Below are 20,993 nucleotides of genomic sequence, written 5' to 3'. Positions count from 1 at the left end.
AGTGGGGATATCAGTGGAAAGGAAATGAAGTAGCCAGGTGGTGAAGTGGTCAAAGAAGGTGGTAGCTGGCCCTGGAGGGCGGTATATGACAGCTAGTTGGAGGTTGGAGGGGGAGTAGATGCGCACAGAGTGCACCTCAAAGTAAAGGAGGGTAACAGAGGGTGGCAGTGGGATTGGGGTGAAGGAGCAGTTATCTGACAGGAGAAAACCAACTCCTCCACCATGCTTGCTGCTGGGGTGGGGGGTGTGGGAAAGGTGGAATCCACCATATGAGAGAGCAGCAGGAGAGGCTGTGTCAGAGGGGGTGAACCATGTTTCGGTGATGGCGAGGAAGGAAAGTTTGTTAGTAATAAAAAGATCATGGATGAAGGAAAGTTTGTTGCAGACAGAGCAAGCGTTCCATAGAGCTCCTGTTAGTGGGACTGGGGAAGCTGGGGCTGGGCGAATGTGTAAAAGCTTGGAGTGGTTACGGAAAGTTGTGATTGGGCATGGATGGGAGGTAGAAATGACTGTGGGAATGTAGTGAGGAGGACCAGGATTTGGAGAGATATCGCCGGCAGTGAGGAGGAGCAGAGAGAGTGTTAGCAGGTGGGAGCAGGAGAGGGCATGAGGAGGCTGACTGTGTTTGGAGACAGAGGTTTGTATGTTGAGGAACAGATCTGAGGAAGAGGAAAGATGGATTGGAAGGATTGAAGAAGAGATGAACAGTTCCTTGCTTGATGTAGGGATTAGTGGGGTTATCAAAAAGTGAAGGATTATAGGGGTCAGAGTGGAAACAAACAGAAACATTGTTTACAGTGACTCTTCCCTTCTGGTTCAATTCTGGATTAATTCATATATTCATATCATCTCACACTTTTAAGATACACACTTCTAGGATACACACTGCAGACTAAAGTCTTGGCAGACTTGTGCTATGCAATATATGTGCTACAAAGTGCATTTAGGTGTGAAGCTGAGAGGAGTGGTCTGTGCTCATCTTGGTCAGACAATTAAGAATGGACCAGATGCATATGATCAAGCCAAAGTAAACAAGGTCATAAATAACACTGGGGTAAAGCAGGGGGTTAGCTGAGAGACATACTGAGTGAATACTAGGAGCAGAGGTAAGAAGTCTGTATGGAAAGCTGGGTGACGTACCGAGTGAATACTAGGAGCAGAGGTAAGATGTCTGTTTGGAAGCTGGGTGAGTTACCGAGTGAATACTAGGAGCAGAGGTAAGAAGTCTGTATGGAAAGCTGGGTGACGTACCTGTAGGGAGAGTAGATAGACATGCTGGTTAGAGTGCGATGGTGGCAGATGAGAGGGCACAGTCTGTATTTATCATTCTGGATTAATTCATATATTTATATCATCTCACACTTTTAAGATACACACTTCTGGATACACACTGCAGACTGTATTCATTCTCTCCCCCCCTCTGGAAGAAGCTAATGTGAAACGCGCGTCAGGGATCCTTTCTACTGTCCACAGGTTATATACCCAGCTCTGCCTCATCCTTTTTTATATGTTTATCTCGATTATGCTCTGCATTTTGTTTATATCATCTAGTGCCACTGAACATAGAGCTACTTTCTCACTATATGGTATTTTTACTTGATCACTAGATCTTATTTGTACTGCACCTTAGGTTTTTTGTGCACTTGGTACTAGATGCTATGATTACTACTGATTATTGGAGGACAATTGTATATACAACCTAACCTTATACATATTTTTCTTGATTTATTCCATCATCATATACAGTCATATGTAAAAGTTTGGGCACTCTTATTAATGTTAACCTTTTTTCTTTATAACAATTTTGGTTTTTGCAACAGCTATTTCAGTTTCATATATCTAATAACTGATGGACTCAGTTATATTTCTGGATTCAAATGAGGTTTATTGTACTAACAGAAAATATGCAATCTGCATTTCAACAAAATTTGACAGGTGCAAAAGTATGGGCACCCTTATCATTTTCTTGATTTGAACACTCCTAACTACTTTTTACTGACTTCCTGAAGCACTAAATTGGTTTTGTAACCTCATTGAGCTTTGAACTTCATAGCCAGGTGTATCAAATCATGAGAAAAGGTATTTAAGGTGGCCACTTGCAAGTAGTTCTATTTGATTCTCCTATGAAGAGTGGCATCATGGGCTCCTCAAAACAACTCTCAAATGATCTGAAAACAAAGATTATTCAACATAGCTTTTCAGGGGGAGGATACAAAAAGTTGTCAAAGAGATTTAACCTGTCAGTTTCCACTGTGAACATAGAAAGGAAATGGAAGAACACAGGTACAGTTCTTGTTAAGCCCAGAAGTGGCAGGCCAAGAAAAATATCAGAAAGGCAGAGAAGAAGAATGGTGAGAACAGTCAAGGACAATCCACAGACCACCTCCAAAGACCTGCAGCATCATCTTGCTGCAGATGGTGTCTCCGTGCATCGGTCAACAATACAGCACACTTTGCACAAGGAGAAGCTGTATGGGAGAGTGATGCGAAAGAAGCAGTTTCGGCAAGCACGCCACAAACAGAGTCGCCTGAGGTATGCAAAAGCACATTTGGACAAGCCAGTTACATTTTGGAAGAAGGTCCTGTGGACTGATGAAACAAAGATTGAGTTGTTTGGTCATACAAAAAGGTGTTATGCATGGAGGCTAAAAAACAAAGCATTCCAAGAAAAACACTTGCTACCCACAGTAAAATTTGGTGGAGGTTTCATCATGCTTTGGGGCTGTGTGGCCAATGCCGGCACCGGGAATCTTGTTAAAGTTGAGGGTTGCATGGATTCAACTCAGTATCAGCAGATTCTTGACAATAATGTGCAAGAATCAGTGACGAAGTTGAAGTTACGCAGGGGATGGATATTTCAGCAAGACAATGATCCAAAACACCGCTCCAAATCTACTCAGACATTCATGCAGAGGAACAATTACAATGTTCTGGAATGGCCATCCCAGTCCCCAGACCTGAATATCATTGAACATCTGTGGGATGATTTGAAGCGGGCTGTCCATGCTCGGCGACCATCAAACTCAACTGAACTGGAATTGTTTTGTAAACAGGAATGGTCACAAATACCTTCATCCAGGATCCAGGAACTCATTAATAGCTACAGGAAGCGACTAGAGGCTGTTATTTTTGCAAAAGGAGGATCTACGAAATATTAATGTCACTTTTATGTTGAGGTGCCCATACCGGTCAAATCTTGTTAAAATGCAGATTGCACATTTTCTGTTAGTACAATAAACCTCATTTGAATCCAGAAATATAACTGAGTCCATCAGTTATTAGATATATGAAACTGAAATAGCTGTTGCAAAAACCAAAATTGTTATAAAGAAAAAAGGTTAACATTAATAGGGGTGCCCAAACTTTAACATATGACTGTATATTCATATTATAACAGCACTTTAATAGTATCTTTCTGTCTTGGTCTTATGATATTTATGCAATACTTGTTGTTATCAGTATGACAATAGTCATAATTTTTTAATTTGTAAGTCTTTTTTTACTATGGATACTAATAAACATTATTGAATTTTATCTTTTGGTCTTAGTACTTCTTTTCTTGTAGGTTCCTCTTGCCATGCAGTTCTCCACATTTCTATGCACCCTATATCCCACCACTGATTGGCAGCTTTCTGCCTATGCACATCATACATATTAAGCTGCCAATTACTGGTGTGGGTGGGGTTATACAGAGCACAACATTCAGAGAAGTGTTAGATCCGTAATATATAAAACATGAATTTTATCTAAACTGCATCAAGCATCCTACTAAATGACATATCACTGGAATAATGGTCATTGTGCTCGCATTATGCTGTTCTCAGGTTAGAAAAAAACCTAGTGACAAATATCCTTTAAGGGGCCACATTATATTAAAGTTATAAAGGGTTTGTTACACTTTAATGGAAAAAGCACATTCTCATCTAGATTGGCCTTTTGCAGACCTGGGCAAAGTGCGGCCCGCGGGTCACATCCGGCCCTTTGGCTGGTCACATCCGGCCCGCGAACCGAGACAGCCATGGGGCTGAAAACCTGAGATCCGCAGGCAGAACCGTGCTCGCCCGCTCGCGAGCTGTCTCCCGCAGTCAGCATTGGTGGAGGAGGGTCCTCTGGCCACTTACTCCACCAATTAGCGTGTGAAACAGCTGAAGCCATGACGTCATGTCATCGCGTCAGCTGTGTACCGCCGGAGAGTCAGCACTCCAGAGGCAGAAGCAGAAGCAGAGCGCCTGGGAAGGTGAGTATGTGGTGGTTTTTGTTTTTTCCATGTGTATGAACATGGGGATTCTATGGGGGTGAACATGGGGATTCTATGGGAGTGAACATGGGGATTCTATGGGGGTGAACATGGGGATTCTATGGGAGTGAACATAGGGAATCGATGGGGTGAACATGGAGATTCCATGGGGGTGAACATGGGGATTCTATGGGGTGACCATGGGAATTCTATGGGGGTGAACATGGAGATTCTATGGGGTGAACATGGGGATTCTATGGGGGTGAACATATGGATTCTATGGGGGGTGAACATGGGGATTCTATGGGGTGAACATGGGGATTTTATGGGGTGAACATGGGGATTCTATGGGGTGACCATGGGGATTCTATGTGGATGAACATGGAGATTCTATGGGGTGAACATGGGGATTCTATGGGGGCGAACATGGAGATTCTATGGGGTGAACATGCGGATTCTATGGGGGGTGAACATGGGGATTCCATGGGGGGTGAACATGGGGATTCTATGGGGGGTGAACATGGGGATTCTATGGGGGTGAACTTGGGAATTCTATGGGGTGAACATGGGGATTCTATGGGGTTAACATGGGGATTCTATGAGGTGAACATGGGGATTCTATGGGGTGAACATGGGGATTCTATGTAAGTGACATGCAGCACATGGGGAGGCTATGTGGGTGACATGCTGCACACGGGGAGGCTATGGGGGCGTCATGCTGCACACGGGGAGGCTATGGGGGTGTCATGCTGCACATGGTGAGGCTATGGGAAGGCTGTATACTGTCATGCAATATATGAGGAGGATGGGTGGGGCTCATGCTGTACATGGGGAGGCTGTGTGGGGCTCATGCCGTATTTAGGGAGGCTTGTGTATTATATAGCGTGGCACTACTGTAGGGTGCACAAGTAGGTTACCCAAAACAAAATCCAATAATAAAGAATAACTTGGCACTCAACTTAAGGCATAAGTAGAAGATAATTTTTATTTGCGCAGTCTGCATAACGTTTCGGCCTACATGGCCTTCATCAGTCCAACTGCTAGTGGCAGTGATAGGGCAAACGGTGGAAACCGTGTCTAAGCTGACGTCCTGCACCACTGACCACCTATGCTTCACAGGGAGCTGACATACTGATATATGGAATCCACTATAGTGACAGAAAATTCTATTACAAGCCTCGTTTTCAACATAGCAGGTTCTGCCATCAGCTATTCTGGACTGTCGTGAATTTACAGTATCCTACAATAATAGGAATCCATCAGTTCTTTGGGATTTTTTTTCCCTACATTAATGCACAATATCCCATTACTATAGGGAGCTGGACCGCTCACCTAGAATCAACTATAAACAGGGTCCTAAGCTTGACCTTTATATTACCACAACAATTTTAAGCAGTTGGACTGATGAAGGCCATGTGTGATGGTTACGTGTGACTGGACACACCGCCTCCAGCAGGGCGAATTTCTCTGACACACGTGACCCTGGATACACCACCTCCAGTAGGACGAATTTAAATAATATAACGTGCAGCCGGATACACCGCCTCCAGCAGGCGAATTTCAAAATTACACGTGTATCTGGATACACCACCTCCAGCAGGGTGAATTTAAATAATAAAGGGAAACACCAGGGAAACCGATACAATGGAGGGCCCTGCAATAGCGAACAGGGACGTGGAGACCTCCTGCACTCCCCTGAGTCAGTGTCTCTATACTCCTGACAGTCCCTATGCAGGTTCCGCACCTGGCGCCGAGCAGGATACCTAAAAACCCTAGCTCGCCCTGCACCTAGCCCTTTCTAGTGAAATGGACGGTGCAGAAACTAATCCCACCACGACACTGAAACACACTAAAGGAAAGGTACAAACAGGGATAACACCACTTAGCTTTGCTCTGTCGCTCTTGCTCCCAGCAACAGAGTCCAGCACCAGAATGCAGCTTTCCTCCTGAATAACTGCTGCTTCACCAAGCTTTGTCAGAGCTGCAAGGAACTCCTCTTTGTGGCTCCTTCCACACCAGGACTCTGACTGAGCTGCAAGGAACTCTCTCTAGCTCCTTCCTCCACAAGGATGGTTGAAATGACCAATATCACCAACAGTGAGTGAGAGAACAAGACACTCCTATATAGTTAAGCAAGAGCAATCACACCTGTTAGTGATTCCCGTGTAATAATAAAAATAATAATCTTTATTTTTATATAGCCCTAACATATTTCGCAGCGCTTTACAGTTTGCACACATTATCGTAATAACGCTAACCACCAGCGGGGGCAAACTAGAACAAAAGACACCACTGTGCAATGATCCTATTGGCCACCGGGGGCAAAACTAACTTTAAGCAACCAGCTTAAAGGAAAAAAAGGTTACAAGTGCTTTTATCTTTCACAATCCAGCATGGATCATCACAGTACCCTCCCTTAATGAGGGGCCTCTGGACCCTCAAGATCGCTCCTCATCAGGGAACCACCTACAGAGGGGATGCCCAGATCCAGAGTTCACCCCTGCAACTACCTGCACGTCAGGTTGATGACAATCGAGCACCGCTGGTATTGGCAACGTATGTTCTGGAGGCACCACACATCTCCGAAGCGCCGACCTGGGGAACTAATTGAGTATGTGCATGCTTGCTGTTAACTCGAGCTGGTAAGACTCTGCAACACACTTCCACTGGATGTTTTTTGGTGACCCCCCATACATGCTCGTTCACACACAGGTCCGGACCTGAAAGTTTACTGCCACATATTTGTTTGTCACAATTCGGTGAACTCTTACTGGAACTGACAACAGAAGCGTCCCCCTGTGTCACCACACTCACACCCCGCAATTCACCAAGGGGTACACCACCCTCCAACCCCTTCCACCATGAGGTCTGCACCTCTCAGGGTTGGCTAATGGCGAGGTTTGAGACTTGCCCCGACTCTCCTGCAGCACATCTACTGCTTCCGCAGGAGAGGAAGGGGACTCTTGTAGAGAGACGGCAGAGACAGTAGCCCCTAGACAGCAGCACTCACACGATTGCCCCCAGCTGACTACTTCCCTAGCCCGCCAATCTATTACCGGGTTGTGTTTTTTCAGCCAAGGGAGGCCTAAAATGATAGGTACTGGCATTCCCTCCAAGACGTAGCATAACAAGGATTCCTCATGATGTTCTATACGTAGATGGATATTTTCTACGACTTGGGTCAAGCTCCCCTGGCTCAGTGGAACAGAGTTTAAGGCCTGGACGCTTATAGGTTGGGCTAGCGCCCTACACCTCAGGCCATGAGTCTGGACAAAGCGAGCATCCACCAGACTGACTCCTGCTCCGCTGTCCACAAGCACCGGTATCACCTCCGGTACCCCGCCAGCCAACAGCTCTGCTGACATAGTACCTTGGGAGGGCAAAATGGAGGAAATATACACTCCCTGTTCGCCTCCCTTCAAGCGACCAGGGGAATGCTGCTTATGAGATGGCACAGATAATTTGGTGCGGGATGGGCAAGCCTTCAGGACATGACCAGTCTGCCCACAGTAAAAACATGCCGACACCACTCCCCGAACCGTAGGCAGCTCTGCACACAAACTATCTCCTCCTACATGCATGGGTTCATCTGGAGACTTGTCACGCACTGGGCAGGCTCCCATGAAATGGCCTGGCTTCCCACAGGAAAAGCATACCCCCATACCACGGTGAGCCGCAGACACCCCCTTTTTTGTACCAACACCGGGTTTCTCCGTCCGCACTGGTGGGTCCTCATCCCTAGCGAGGACAACAGGGGGCACATTTTTCTATGTCTCTCCCTAAGGCGTCTATCCACCCAGATGGCAAGGGACATGGTGGCCTCCAGCGACCTGGGGGCGGCGTACTGCACCAGAGTATCCTGTAATTTTGGACACAGACCCTGCACAAATTGACTCCTAAGTGCAGGGTCATTCCACTGAGTGTCAGTGGCCCACCTCCTATACTCTGAGCAGTACTCCACAGTAACCCGGGCTCCCTGTTTACACCTACAGAGTCGGGATTCCGCCAGGGCGACGCCATCAGAATCCCCATACACTAGTGCCAAAGCCGCAAAAACTCGTCCATGGACTGTAACGATGGAGAATCATCCGGTAGGGAGAAGGCCTAGGATTGGGGATCCCCCTTAAGAAGGGACATAATGATTCCTACCCCTTGCTCTTCACTCCCTGATGAACGAGGGCGCAGCCTGAAATATAATTTGCAGGCTTGCTGAAATACCAAGAATTGATCTCTCCCTCCAGAAAACCTGTCAGGGAGGGATATCTTGGGTTCTGGCTGAGCCTGTGCCTGAACCAAACCCCCAAAGCCCACCAACAACTGCAGTTGCTGCACCAACTCACCACGCAGCCCCCTAGTCTCATCAGTAAATATCGGCAGCATTTGGGCAAAGGTCTGCCTTGGGTCCATGGCTCAGCAGAAAAAAATTACGGTTGGTGATAATGTGATGGTTACGTGTGACTGGACACACCGCCTCCAGCAGGGCGAATTTCTCTGACACACGTGACCCTGGATACACCGCCTCCAGTAGGACGAATTTAAATAATATAACGTGCAGCCGTATATACCGCCTCCAGCAGGCGAATTTCAGAATTACACGTGTATCTGGATACACCGCCTCCAGCAAGGTGAATTTAAATAATAAAGGGAAACACCAGGGAAACCGATACAATGGAGGGCCCTGTGATAGGGAACGGGGACGTGGAGACCTCCTGCACACCCCTGAGTCAGTGTCTCTATACCCCTGACAGTCCCTATGCAGGTTCTGCATGGATACCTAAAAACCCTAGCTCGCCCTGCACCTAGCCCTTTCTAGTGAATTGGACGGTGCAGAAACTAATCCCACCACTGCACTGAAACACACAAAAGGAAAGGTACAAACAGGGATAACACCACTTAGCTTTGCTCTGTCGCTCTTGCTCCCAGTAACAGAGTCCAGCACCAGAATGCAGCTTTCCTCCTGAATAGCTTGTGCTTCACCAAGCTTTGTCAGAGATGCAAGGAACTCCTCTCTGTGGCTCCTTCCACACCAGGACTCTGACTGAGCTGCAAGGAACTCTCTCTTGCTCCTTTCTCCACCAAGGATGGTTGAAATGACCAATATCACCAACAGTGAGTGAGAGAACAAGACACTCTTATATAGTTAAGCAAGAACAATCACACCTGCTAGTGATTCCCGTGTAATAACGTTAACCACCAGCGGGGGCAAACTAGAACAAAAGACAGCACTGTGTAATGACCCTAATAGCCACCGGGGGGCAAAACTAACTTTAAGCAACCAGCTTAAAGAAAAAAAAGGTTACAAGTGTTTTTATCTGTCACAATCCAGCATGGATCATGACAACATGTAGGCTGAAACGTTATGCAGACTGCGCAAATAAAAATTATCTTCTACTTACGCCTTAAGTTGAGTGTATAGGGAGGCTGTGTGGGGCTCATGCCGTATATAGGGAGGCTGTGTGGGGCTCATGCCACAAGTGTAATAGGCTGTGTTTGGCTCTTGCTGTATATAAGGGGCTGTGGGGGGGTTCAAAGATATATAGGGGGTGTCAGCATACTTAATTATGCTCAATATTAAGTGATACAATTAATGTTAATAAAGTAATTTTGAGTAGAATTAATTTCAAGCTATTTGTTCGGCCCTCCACAACAGTCATGGTCTCTCATGTGGCCCCTCGGGAAAATTAATTGCCCACCCCTGGCCTTTTGGACTTAGCAATTTCTATTGTCATTCACCTTATCAATACCACACAGAAAATCTCTAATCTGCGAAACTGTGTAAGGAAGAATACCAGCTAAACTATAAAACTAACATGAGGAACGAATTATAAAGTCTATAAAAATATATATTTTACTAATTCTTGAAAAAAGTAGTATGAACATTAATTAAAACTAGATACCATGATAAGTGGATACCTGCTAAAACAACACAGCTAGCATTTGTGCCAGCATGTGTATTGGAAATCGATGATGGAATAAGTAATCACAATAAAAATGCATAAGTAGAGCTCGTAGAATTATAGAGCGCCCTTATTCAGAAAAAGGCCTTCATATGCCTAAGTAACTCACTAGATTTTAAATAAACTAACTAAAGTACAAGCAGAGGTAACAAATAATCCACCAAGGGCGAACTAATAAAAAATCAACCAAGATATTTAAAAAATTAAGGCGACTAATAAGCAATCTGATTTTCATGTCGCTCTATGGTAGTCTAGCGTTCGGGCAATGGGACGCACTTCTTTTTTCATGGTTTTGTTGGTTTTTAATTTCAATGTTATCAATGCTCATTTTTATTTAATTGTTTCATGAAAATAGTTGACTAATAATTGGTCACTAGAGCAAATTAAGTGTATTTTGAGTTTGTTAACTGGTTGCTGACAAATTGCGAATTTGCTTATCGTGACTGACAGGCATTGACCGCATCACGAGAAGCAGACTCAACATTCTATACTGACCAGCTATTGTTTCTGCAAGATCAAGAGTGGGGCATCAGCTGCAGCCTCTTACTGTTATTGGAGATCTGATCAGAGAAACCCTTTCTATGCCATAATCAACACTGATCATTGCAAACACTGACAGACTGTAGAGGGAAAAAGGATGAAGGAAAAATATGTATTTTTGCCCTTAGTGATTATAACCCAAAAACTGTGACCCTGGTGATCAATACATTGGGCTCTTGATAGAGTTTGATTTTAAGGGGTTGTCCGGTCTAAAATGAAAAGTCTATAAATTCTCCTAGGGCACGCACTGTGCGTTGCGAGTATTCACCAGTTTCAGAGCCGTGCTCACTGGACAGCTGCCTCACTAGATGGGGCGCTGTCTCACTCAATACAAATGTAAGAAGCCAGGCCCTGCACACTAGACAGGTACTGCCCGGGAGCATGCAAATTGCATACATAACCATCGTTCCCAGCTCAGAAACCGGTGAATCCTCACAGCGCATGGTGCTGCTGAATTACCAATTTATACTGGACAACCCCTTTAATCTTTATGTACTTGATGGAAGGGCAGCACTGGAAGTGGGGAGGCATTCAAATGTTTGGCATGGAGCACAGAACTTTCTACTTACACCCCTATCCAGAATAAGTGCAGGAAAGCAGAGCAAGTATCGAGGATATCATTAAGGGATTTGTGGCAGCTCTGGGTCTGCTGAAATTTAAATGTTGTTTTTTTCTTTTGGTTCAGCAAGAGTTAATGTCAGACTATTGCTGGCAGCTCATTTAGGATGGTGTTAGGGACTGGCGGAACATACCTAATTAAATAATCGTAGAAACTAGGTGCGTTCGCAGTCCAGGGTCCACCGTGCAGAGGTGTTAACTGCTGCTAGACAATAATGAACAGTGTATGGCCGAACTCACGCGGGTTAAAGTCACCCGGTGTGTATTAAGGCAGACTCTGTTACTTCACAGAGACTACGAGTAAGAGAGCGTAAGTGTGACGTCACAGGACGCTGCCCCAAGACACAGGGTCAGCGCCCCTCTAGACCCACTCACACACAGAACCGCTGCTGCGGTGCCAGGGGTAAACCATTAAGGAACGCTGTACCCTGTTAACAATCACAGGGTGCAGCAGACAGTTTCTGACCGCACAGAGTGTGCACAGCGCCACACTGGTGGATGCCACTAACCAGCCTAAGCTTAGAGCTGGAAGCATACTATCTGTGCACAGTGCCGCTCTGATGGACACTGCGGTAATGCGGTACCGAGGTGCCGTGTGCTGAATGGCGCCCTCAGGCGCTAATAAGCAAGAGGAGTTGAGAGCACTGCGGCACTAGACAGTGCCAGTACTCGGTGCTGACTCTAAAACCCTAAACCCTACAGACATGCGTATCAAAGGGAGGAGAATCATAACGAGTCAATCACCAGTCTCAGACAACCATCATCATACACACAACTTTAGCAACAAGTTTCTATATTAGCCTTTTATAGCTGCAGCCTTCAGAGACCTTCCTGGAGGTCCAATCGGAGCAGCAACAGGAACTGAGCATGTGACCTCCGACCTCCAATGAGAGGTCGTCCTACGGGCATGCTCAGTAGGGGAAAAGTAGGACTTAGTCCCAGGAGCGTCTACTTGCTGCTGACTCACGCATGATACAATAGCAGAGCCAGAAGGAGCAACCAGACACCTAGCATTAGACTGGGCAAGGTGCTGGGACTGATGTCTCTGCTGAGCAGTCTGCTCTCTGGCTGGAGAGGAATGGGAGACCGCAGAAGGCAAGGCTCGAGTTCCCTCCTCTGCAGAGGCAGAAACCCAATGCCTAACATATGGTCAGCTGATCTTGATTGGTAACCACTCCCATCTCCCTTTAAATAGTCACATGATCCATCAACTGATTGTTAGTTACAGAGTTACTTCTATGCAGACCATCTAGGGGTTTGGTGGTGTTTCTGCTGAGGGTGTGCAGATTACTGGTGCTGTATTCTGAGCTGCTGTGTTTACTAGCAAAAAGGGAGAGATGCTTACCTGCCAGGCCTCCACACAAATGCACATCAGGATGCAGTGGACCCATGTAGTTAAGATGGAGTCAATACAGATGCAGAAATACCGATGAGGCAACCACTCACAACCTATCAATCCCAATGAAGGGAGTGACTGCTTGGTATATTACTGCACAAAAAGAAGACTTGTATGTGGCGCTATTCACACAATGGAAATGCATGGCATCCAGGTTAACAGCCTATTAGTGATGTCCTTCTATTAGATCAGGCGGGCTACCCAGCGCTATCCAAATGCATCCCATGTAAACAGACACTACAGTTTACAAGACCAAATGGGCCGAACTGCACCTTGAAAAAAAAGTGCAAGAAACACATATAAATATATGTGAGGCATTAGTTAATATTTTGGCCAACATACGCAAACTCGTAACCCACGACAAGACATTTCCTCCACTCTTAAGACTCAGTTTACCATTCTGGCCAAAATAGTGGTTGGTGATAAAACTGAGAGTATTCTTGTGGATAGTGGAGCTAGAGTCAGTTTGGTGGATTCTCGCTTTGTTCAGACCTATGGTCTAATCGGTAGGATACTAGAGAGATCCATTACTATTCATACAATTGATACTCGTCCTCTCAGCCAGATGAGTTTGACCCAAGTCGTACATAATGTGAACTTGCACATATGGTCTCTTCATGAAGAGTTCCTGTAGTTCTACATCTTGGAGGGTATGCCTACTTGGGTATGCCTAACACAATTCTGTCATTGATTGGCAGTCCAAAGAAGTAGTCAGTTAGGACAAGTTTTATAAAAACAGTTGCTTGAGTGCTACAATCTCTGCCATCTTTGTTAATTCTGCCCCTTCTTCTCCGTTGAAGGTAGCTAAGGTGCTACTGGAGAATAGGGCCACGACTCTAGCCACACCTCAGGAAAACTCTGAATCTCGGTATCCACCCAGGAAGATTGGTCAGGGGAGGGTGGTGATTTCCTCTGAGTACCCTGAGGATGAGTTTTCTGACACAGGGGGAAGCCTCTGTTGTCTGTCCTTCAAGGAGAGTACCATCTTGTGCGAAACATACATGTGGTAGTAAACGTTTAGGTCCGGACCTGTGTGTGAATGAGTACGTTTGGGTGTCCATTAAAAACATCAGGTGGAAATATACATCTGAGACTTGAAGTTCTAGGGTGATCGAGCCATATAGGGTGGTGGCTGTTTTCATCCCTGGGACCTTCCTGTTGGAGTTACCCTCAGTAATGCACGTACATAACGTGTTACACAGGTCATCGCTCAGGAGATTTGTTGCGCCTTCACAGCCTACGTTATGACCATCACCATCAGGGTGCATCTGCTATGACCTTGAGGACCAGGTGACTACTGAGGTGTATACTATTGGGTTGTTGCGTCCTTTTCATACGTCATTTCCTGGCAAGTCCAGTCTTAAGGGTCCAGAGGCCACTCATAGAAAGGGGGGGGTACTGTCACAAATCATTAAGGGAGCAGCTCTGGGTCTGCTTAAATTTAAATGTTGTTTTTTTCCTTTTGCTCCAGCAAGAGTTGATGTCAGACTATTGCTGGCAGCTATTTTAGGATGGTCAACTGATGTTGGTTGGTAACTACTCCCACCTCCCTTTAAGCTGATCATCAGTTATAGAGTTATTTCTATGCAGACCAGCTAGGGGTTTGGAACTCTCCTATTTCGGTGGGGTTTCTGCTGTGGGAGTGCAGATTCCTGGTGCCATATTCTCTGCTGCAGTGGAGTTTAGCAGAAGAGCCTGAGCTAAATATTTTTTACTTTTTTGTCTGTCCCCTGTTCATCTCCTCCCGTGTGTTACAATCTGCAGTAAGTGAGGCTAGCTTTCTTGACAACCATTGCACTAGCCAGGGTCAAGGGAGGAGACAGTTAGGGACTAGGCACATGACAGCGGCGGGGGAAGGACCCGTATAGGGCATTAAGGGAGCTTAGGGACAGGTACTGGTTGGTGTCAGGAAGTGTCCCATCCCTCACTCCCTACCTTTAGGGCCTTCCTCACCCTTTTTCATCCCATCGTAGTTATTTGCTGTGTTGTCTGCCGGACTTACTCGTATCCAAGCGTGACAGTAGACCTGTTATTTTAAAACTGTTATTTTTTGTGAAAGAACACGTAAAAAAAGTTCACCAAACACTCCACTTCACAGTTGTGTAGGCCACATTAGCTCATATTAAAGTGTAGTCCACAATTTATAAAATTAGTGTTTCTTATACCTGTTAGCAGCTGTTCAGGAATAAGCACACTAAGCAATTAGTACTTTTCTGCCTATCTTTATCAGTCTACCAAGATGAAGGCAGGGAGTAAGGCACGTGGTCTTGGGCGTGGAGTTTCAGCATGGAGAGGACTTGGGGATTCTGTGCCTGCTGCGTGCACCAGTGACTCAGCATCCCCCAGTTTTCCCAGGGAACAGTCCTTTATGTGCAGCTTTGTAGGAGCTCGCCGTACCCCACTGCTGCGGGAGGAACAAATTGAAGCTGTTGTCGGATGGATGGCAGCTAATGCATCGACTTCAATTACTTCCACATCCTCTCAGGTCCAGAGCACTGAAGAGCAACCATCTGTCTCTTCACCACCTGCCAAATTGCCCAGGCAGTCAGAGAGCCCTGGACAGGAGCCATCTCTACTTCTGTTCTCTGAATCTCTTGGCTTGGAAAGAGGGGGCCAGCCAAGCAGCATTCTAGAATGTGAAGAAGAGGGAGTATGCAGTGATGCGCAACAGCTTTGTCTCTCTGAATCTGAAGAGGCGGGTGGGCCAGTGCCTATGGTTAGCACACCTCAGTACGCATCTGATGATGAGACTCAGGTGCCACTTTCTGGTGCGTACTGTGCTGGCGAGACTACCTAGGAGAAGCAGGTGTTTGAAGAGGGTAGTGTAGATGATGAGGTCCTTGACCCATAATGGCGTGAGGAACAGGAAGGTGGTGGGAGCAGCTCGGAGGAAGAGATTCCCCGAACGGCCAATACCGGAGAGAGAGGGAGGGGGCAGACTTGGTTGCCTGTAGCCTCCACTTTGGCACCCATTAGGAGCATTCCTCTTCCAAAACCCAAAACGGGCGCTCCCAGGACTTGCAGTGCCTGGTCCTTTTATGACACAGTAGCAGATGACATTTGTTTTGTCAAATGCAAGCTGTGTAAACAGAAAGTCAAAAGAGGGAAAAGTGTCAGCAACCTCAATACCACAAATATGTGGAAACATATAATCTTGTGGCAGCTCTGGGCCTAGGCAACCTCACTCACATCCCATGTCTGGCACATGTGCTCAACTTGGTCGTGCAGAGTTTTTTCAGGGACTATCCGGATCTTGATGCACTGCTACACAAGGTCCACATGGAGTGCGCTCACTTGCGGCGTTCCAGCATGGCAAGATCGCGCATTGCAGCTCTGCAGTGCCGATTCCGCCTTCCGGAACATCGCATCATATGTGACCTACCCACCAGGTGGAATTTAACGTTACATATGTTGGAGCGATTGTGTGAGCAGCAGGCAGCAGTAATGGAGTACCAGCTGCATCAGGCGCAAACAAGTCGCACTGCGCGCCGTTCACACTTCACCACGACTGAGTGGGCCTCTATGAAGGACATCTGCCACGTTTTGCGTGCCTTCGATGATCCCATGCGGATGGTGAGTGCAGATGATGCACTAGTCAGCATGACTGTCCCCTTATCTGTCTGCTTGAAAAAACACTGCAAGCACTAAGGGAGGAGGTTGTGGAAGAGGTGGAGGATGAGGAGTCACAAATGCCATCCGCTTCTGGACAGTCTGCACAACGTGGTTCCTCACAAAGACCTAGGCAGGGGACACATTGTGAGGATGAGGAGGAGTCAATGGAGGAGGAAGACATCTCTCCAGAGGAGGGAGGTACACAATGCTCTAGTAGTCAGTATGTAGAGCGAGGGAGGGGTGATGCAGAGCAGGCAGAGATGACACCTCAAGCAGGGGACAGCGTTTCTTGGCCAGTTGGGAGTCTGCAGCACAAGGTTGATTTCATGCTGCAGTGTCTGAGAAATGACCGCCACATCGCACACATTCTCAACACGGCTGATTATTGGGTGTACACCCTCCTAGGTCCTCGCTACCGGGACAACTTACAAAGCCTCATAACATCGTTGAACCGGGAGCGTAAAATGCAGGAGTACCAAGACACACTGGTGCATTTCATCATGTTCTCCATTCCACCCGAGAGCAGTGCTGCTAGTGCTTTACAAAGCAGCTCTGTGCGTCGAGGCAGTGGAGGAAGCTCTGCACAAAGAGGGAGCAGAAGCAGCGCCTCAGCACAAGGCAAGACCAGTATGGCCCAAATGTGGCAAAGTTTTGTGCCCCCGCCACAAATGTCTACACCATCACAGACGGCTCCAGTCAGCAGGAGGCAACTTTTCCGTCAGATGGTGACAGACTACATGTCTTGCCCTCTCAGTGTACTCCCAGACGGCTCTTCCCCCTTCAAGTTTTGGGTCTCTAGGCTGGATACATGGCCAGAGCTTAGCTAGTATACATTGGAGGTGCTGGCTTGCCCTGCTGCTAGTGTATTATCGGAACGCGTCTTTAGTGCTGCAGGTGGTGTTCTAACAGACCGTCGCATGCGACTATCCTCCGATAACGTTGACCGGCTTACTTTTCTGAAAATGAACAAGGCCTGGATCTCGCCAGAATTTGCCAGTCCTCTTCCAGATTAAATAATTGGTTGGCAACAGTATCCAGGTCTCCTGTTGTGTTCATGTTTCTACCACCTGAACTGTAATCCCTGGGCTCCAACACCGCCAGTTTCTGCTCAGAAGTGCCATCTGCACAGAAAAACACTAGCTCCTGTGTTAGTGGGGTTCAGTAACGCCAGCTGCTCCCCTGCTGTGAGTCCAGCAATAGTACCTGCTCTTTCCACATTCACACTACTACTGATTTTAAACTTGCTCCAATTGAGCCTCTGGCTCCACTCTGTCTCTAGTATTTACCCTGGGCTCCAACACCGCCAGTTGATGCTCAGAAGTGCCATCTGCACAATCAACATTTGCTCCTGTGTTACTGGGGTTCAGTAACATCAGCTGATCCCCAGCTGTGTGTCCGGCAATTTCTCCTGCTCTATAAACATTCCTTAAGTAGTAGTGGGAATGTGGACAGAGCAGGAGAAATTGGCGGACAAACAGCAGGGGATCAGCTGACGTTACTGAACCCCAATAACACAGGAGCAAGTGTTGGCTGTGCAGACTGCACTTCTGAGCAGCAACTGGCAGTGTTGGAGCCCAGGGTAAATACTATAAACAGAGTGGAGCCAGAGGCCTTATTGGAGCAAGTTTAAAATCAGTAGTAGTCTACAACAGATATTAATCTTGATCCAATTAGGCCTCTGGCTCCATTATGTTTGCAGTATTATCCCTGGGCTCCAACACTGCCAATTGCTGCTCAGAAGTGCTGACTGCACAGTCAACATATGCTCCAGTGTTATTGGGGTTCAGTAATGTCAGCTGATCCCCAGCTGTGTGTCCGGCAATTTCTTCATCTCTGTCCACACTCACACAACTACAGATTTTAAACTTGCTCCAAATTGGCCTCTGTCTCCACTCTGTTTGTACTGTTGACCCTGGGCTCCAACACCGCCAGTTGCTGCTCAGAAGTGACATCTGTACAGTCAACATATGCTCCAGTGTTATTGGGGTTCAGTAATGTCAGTTGATCCCCAGCTGTGTGTCCGGCAATTTCTCCTGCTCTGTCCACACTCACACAACTACAGATTTTAAACTTGCTCCAATTAGGCCTCTGTCTCCACTCTGCTTGTAGTATTCACCCTGGTTTCCAGCACCGCCAGCTGGTTCCCAGCAGTGTCTTTGGCACGGGTACTCCCTCCTGCCCAGCCTGGTTCCAGCACGCCAGCTGTTTCCGGGTAGTGTCAACGTCACTTTGCCTCCAAAACTTTGTCCTGTCGTGTTGCGGTCGGGTTAGCTGACTCTATTTTGCCTGCAGTTTAGGTGCTTCCTATGTGGGCTGCGGGATCTGGCAATAAAGGCTGGTTCCGTAGTGCCAATAGGACAAGCACCCCTGTAGGACTGTTGGGTTTCGGTAACTGCGGCCGGCTCGCGGCCTTGCAACTTTGTTTTTCATGGGTACCTTCTGCTACCTATCTGGGTTCCAGTACCAATAGCTGGTTCTCGGCAGTGCCTTTGGCTTAGGTGCCTCCTTCTCGGTATCTGAGTTCCAGCAACGTCTGCTGGTCCTTGGTAGTGCTTTCTGGCACAGGTACCTCCTGCTTAGTAACCGGGTTCCAGTACCTTCAGCTGGTCCTCGGTAGTGCCATTGGCTCTTGTTCCTTCTGCTGCCCCTTCGGGTTCCAGCACAGTCAGCTAGTCCTCGGTAGTTCCATTGGCTCTTGTAGCTTCTGCTACTCATCCGGGTTCCAGCACCGTCAGCTGGTTCTCGGCAGTGTCTTTGGCACAGGTACTCCCTCCTGCCCAGCCTGGTTCCAGCACGCCGGCTGTTTCCGGGTAGTGTCAACGTCACTTTGCCACCAATACGTTGTCCTGTCGTGTTGCGGTCGGGTTATCCGACTCTATGGTGCCTATAGTTTAGGTTCTTCCTATGTGGGCTGTGGGATCTGGCAATAAAGGTTGGTTCTGTAGTGTCAATAGGACAAGCACCCCCTATAGGACTGTGGGTTTCGGTAACTGCGGCCGGCTTGCGGCCTTGCAACTTTGTTTTTCATGGGTACCTTCTGCTACCCATCTGGGTTCCAGTACCGTCAGCTGGTTCTCGGCAGTGCCTTTGGCTTAGGTGCCTCCTTCTCGGTATCTGAGTTCCAGCAACGTCTGCTGGTCCTTGGTAGTGCTTTCTGGCACAGGTACCTCCTGCTTAGTAACCAGGTTCCAGCACCGTCAGCTGGTCCTCGGTAGTTCCATTGGCTCTTGTAGCTTCTGCTACCCATCCGAATTCCAGCACTGTCAGCTGGTTGTCGGCAGTGTCTTTGGCAGGGGTACTCCCTCCTGCCCAGCCTGGTTCCAGCACGCCGGCTGTGTCTGGGTAGTGTCAACGTCACTTTGCCACCAATGCGTTGTCCTGTCGTGTTGCGGTCGGGTTAGCCGACTCTATGGTGCCTGCAGTTTAGGTGCTTCCTATGTGGGCTGCGGGATCTGGCAATAAAGGCTGGTTCCGTAGTGCTAATAGGACAAGCACCCACTGTAGGACTGTTGGTTTCGGTAACTGCGGCCGGCTCGCGGCCTTGCAACTTTGTTTTTCATGGGTACCTTCTGCTACCCATCCGGGTTCCAGTACCATCAGCTGGTTCTCGGCAGTGCCTTTGGCTTAGGTGCCTCCTTTTTGGTATCCGAGTTCCAGCAACGTCTGCTGGTCCTTGGTAGTGCTTTCTAGCACAGGTACCTCCTGCTTAGTAACCGGGTTCCAGTACCATCAGCTGGTCCTCGGTAGTGCCATTGGCTCTTGTTCCTTCTGCTACCCATCCTGGTTCCAGTACCGTCAGCTGGTTCTCGGCAGTTCCTCAGCCTTCCTGTACCTTCTGCTACATTTCCAAGTTCAAGCTTTTTGAAATGGCTTTTGGCAATCACTCTGGATCTCACTGACGACGACCAAAAAGATGACCTTGAAGAAGATGACCAAGAGGACAAAGAACAGGAAGACAACCACCAAGATACAGAACAACAAGAGACAGAAGACCAAGAATCAGAAGACCAAGAAGCAGAAGAACAAAAAGCAGAAGAACAAAAAGCAGAAGAACATTAAGCATAAGACTAAAATCAGAGCAAAAGATATTATCTAAATTATAAGCAGAAGAAACCTAAGCAGTGTATGGGGGTGAGTCCGTTCCTCCTCGTAGTGCCCCTGGAAAATACCTGCTGCTGCAGGCCATACTGAACGCGGACAAATCCTGTTATAAATCTTTTGTGACAGGCAGAACAGAAGGTGTAATCTTCAAACTTTTATAGATTACAACTACTGGAATGACTGTCACAAATAAGAATATAATGAAGAAGAAGAATAGGAAGAAGATGAAGAAGTAGAATATGAAGAAGAATAATAGTTGAATAAGAAGAATATGAAGAATGTAAAAAAAAGAATAATAGGAAGAAGGTGAAGAAGAAGAAGATGAATAAGGTGAAGAAGAAGTTGATGAAAAAGATGCTGCTCCTGCTGAAGATCATGAAGGAGAAAGTGTGGGAGAAGTAAAAAAGAATGTGAAGAGCATGGAAGTAGTGAAACACATATCTGACAAAATATAGAAAATGTTAACATAGTCAATATCTTTGTAACACCGAACGTCTTAAAAAAAAAAATTAATTCCTTCTATTACATTTGA

This window comes from Dendrobates tinctorius, unplaced genomic scaffold (assembly GCF_039654945.1).
Source record: "Dendrobates tinctorius isolate UK_male_01 unplaced genomic scaffold, ASM3965494v1 ptg000175l, whole genome shotgun sequence".
NCBI classification, from domain to species: Eukaryota; Metazoa; Chordata; class Amphibia; order Anura; family Dendrobatidae; genus Dendrobates; species Dendrobates tinctorius.
The sequence above is the reverse complement of the archived record's forward strand: the minus strand, read 5'-3'. Positions refer to the sequence as shown.